This window comes from Artibeus jamaicensis, unplaced genomic scaffold (assembly GCF_021234435.1).
Source record: "Artibeus jamaicensis isolate MK-2021 breed Jamaican fruit bat unplaced genomic scaffold, CSHL_Jam_final contig_723, whole genome shotgun sequence".
NCBI lineage: Eukaryota > Metazoa > Chordata > Mammalia > Chiroptera > Phyllostomidae > Artibeus > Artibeus jamaicensis.
This window is the reverse complement of record NW_026521938.1, coordinates 936,273-939,370: the sequence shown is the minus strand read 5'-3', so window position 1 is coordinate 939,370 and position 3,098 is coordinate 936,273. Positions and strand designations below refer to the sequence as shown.

General features: G+C 52.0%; 1 pseudogene; it reads right to left on the bottom strand.

Annotated features, from left to right (window-relative positions):
* Positions 1-1,936: 1,936 nt before the first annotated feature.
* LOC119035981 (olfactory receptor 10A7-like) lies at positions 1,937-2,896 on the bottom strand (annotated as a pseudogene).
* Positions 2,897-3,098: the final 202 nt, after the last annotated feature.

Genomic DNA, 3,098 nt, shown 5'->3' with positions numbered 1-3,098 from the left:
TGGGAGACCCTGTCCCCTCAAAGAGGGGATGTCCAGAGGACACATATGAAGAGTCACTCATTTTTTCATTTATTCCTGTGGCAAATATTTACTCAGTGACTGCTAAGTGCTGGAGATGGTGCCAGGTGCTGAGGAAAAAATAATGTGTAGAAATGGACACGGCCACTCACAGTTTAGTCATGGCACAGATATAGTTAAAATTGTAGCTTAACAGATATTTTTCCAAAGAGGAAGATATGCAAATGGCCAACAGCTGCATGAAAAGGTGCTCAACATTGCTAATCATGAGAGAGATGCAAATTAAAACCATAATGAGATATTGCCTCACACCTATCTGAATGGCCATCGTCAATAAATCAACAGACAAATGTTGGGAAAGATGTGGAGAAATGGGAACCTTCATACACTGTTGGTGGGAATGCAGGCTGATGTGGCCACTATGGAGAACAGTTTGTCGTTTCCTCAAAAAATTAAAAATGGAACTGCATCATGATAAAACAATCCTATTTCTTGGTCAATCAATACCCAGAGGAAATGAAACAGGATATCACAGAGATACATGCACTCCTGTGTTTATTGCAGCATTATTCACAATAGCCAAGTTATGGACCAACCTAAGCATCCATCAAAGGATGAATGTATAAAGAAGAGGTGGTACATATACACCATAGAATATTATCCAGTCATGAAAAAGGAAAGCGTATTTATATTGAAAAACAATTGCAAAAAAAAATTCTTACCTGGAACGTACTTATGCTGAAAAACTATTGGCTGAATTGAAATTCAATTTTAACAGGGTGTGTGCATTTATAGTTGCTAAAGCTAGCAACAGGACTTCACACATGACCTGTGCTATTACCCTGCTTTTAAACATGGGTACAGTTCCTGCTCTACTCCCAGGAACAGAACCCTATCATACTCGCCTGGAAGACGGCTGGATTCAAGACAGCCATTAGGGATGTTGGCACCCTACATTGTCAAAACAGGGAACTACCAGAGGAGGCTCAGAAAGAATTCAAGCTGGTGCACTCTGAGGCACTAAAAACCCCTCCAGGTAACGGAGGTGTTGTAGACCGCTCTGCCTGATTTTAAGAATTGTATCTCTACCCCTTGTGGCTAAGGGCAAGAGACGACCTTTGGAATGCCAGCCATAGGAGACAAAGCCTGTTTCTGGTAGCAAATGCTGCCTCAGTTCCTCTCCCTGCCCCCAAAGCTTGGTCGGAAGTCAATGATGGGTAAGAATTCTCACAGCGGGGGGCAAACTAAGCCAGACACTGATCACTTGGGAGGCCTTCATGGAAGGACTGGTGGGGGGGCTGCAACAAAGAGCAATGGACTCTCGCCCCCTGGCTTTGACATAGCCTGAGTGAGTCCCCATGTCCTCTGGGAGAAGCCCTTCCTGGCTCTAATCCCCTTAAGCCTGAATACCTGTTGGGGAGAGGTGCAGCTCCTTGCCTGGCCAGAGTGTGCCCTGGGGAAAAATCTGGCACCACAAAGATGTGCTGATAAACCTGTGAAATCTGCTCTGCTAAGAGTGCTTTCATTCATTTGATAAGGGTCTGAGAGGAAATGAGTATGTCTCCCAAAGTTTCTGCAGCTCTCTTCCCGACAGACACCGACTCAGACTCTGAAGCCCTCAGATTTCTTTGTAATGGTATCTACAGTTTGATCCTTGCCGCCCTGTATTCCTGTGTATTACAACCCAAGAAAAGGCTATGGAGGAGGGCGCTCGGGGCCTTTTTCTCCTTGGAGAAACTGGCCGCTGCTGGCCTTTGTCTCCCCAGAGAAACTGGCCACAGCCCACCTTCCACCCCAAACAGATCTCATCTTGTCTCGGCCATATTTACTCATTCAGGCGTGTCCGTGGCACCGGGGGGACTCAAGAGAGAAGTCGCCCCCACACGGAGGGGCATCCAGCAGAGGACAGGAGGAAGAGTCAGGGACTATGGGTCCCTCTTCTTTGAGGACACACCTGGTGGAGAGCGGCTTTCACCTCCTTGTTCCGAAGGCTGTAGATGAGTGGGTTAAGCATGGAGGTCACCAGGGTGTAGGAGAGGCACACCACCTGCTTGATCTCCGGGGAAGAGCTGGCCTTGGGTGGCATGTGGATGACCCCCATTGTGCCATAAAACAGTGACCATGACCAGATGGGAGGCACATGTGGACAGGGCCTTGTGGCCGCTGGTGGCTGATGGCACCCTCAGGATGGTGGCCACAATCTTGGTGTAGGACATGGTTATCAGACAGAAGGGGACAATCATGATCAGCACTGGGGCCCCCAACACATTGGCCTCAAACGCCCTGGTGTCCTCATACACCAGGCTCAGCAGAGGCGCAGTGTCACAGAAGTAGCGGATGCCACGGGTGGCAGAAGGGGAAGTGGAATAGCCGGATGGTGAAGACCAGCAACAGGGAGACACCCGGAAGCCAGCACATGCTGGCCAGCACGGGGCAGAGCCGTGGATTCACATGGCTACGTAGTACTGGGGCCTGCAGATGGCCACGTATCCGTCCCAGGCCATGGTGGTGAGGAGCAAGCACTTGGACGTGACACAGGACAGCACCAGGAGCAGCTGCAGGGCACAGCCCGCAGGGGACACACCCCGCCGGGCTGCAGCAGGGTCAGCAGTGGCCGAGGCACCACGTCCAGGGAGAAGCAGATCTCCAGCAGGGCCAGCTGGCGCAGGAAGAAGTACATGCTCGTATCAAGGCTGAGTCCAGGGCGGGCAGGAGCTCAAGGAGCACGTTGCCCAGCAACGTGAGCAGGAAGGCGGCCAGGAAGAGGGCGCGGTGCGGGCACGTGTGCAAAGCCCAGTAGCACGAACTCGCGTGCCCAGCTCTGGTTGGCCCAGAGCAGGGCTGGGAGGGCGCCTGGGGGACCTGGGGCCGGCTGCATGAACCTGCTGCAGGTGGTGCGCCCAGTCCGAGCGAGCTTGGGGTGGGAGAAGGAAAGGAGAGCGAGCCTGGGGTGGGAGGAGGAAAGGAGAACGAACAGAACAGAGCCCTTCTCGCCCTGTCCCCCAGCCCAGGCAGGGCCTCCTTGAATGCCGCCCCCTACCCCCACCTCATGAACCTGGAATGATTCTAAAGTTTTCTCC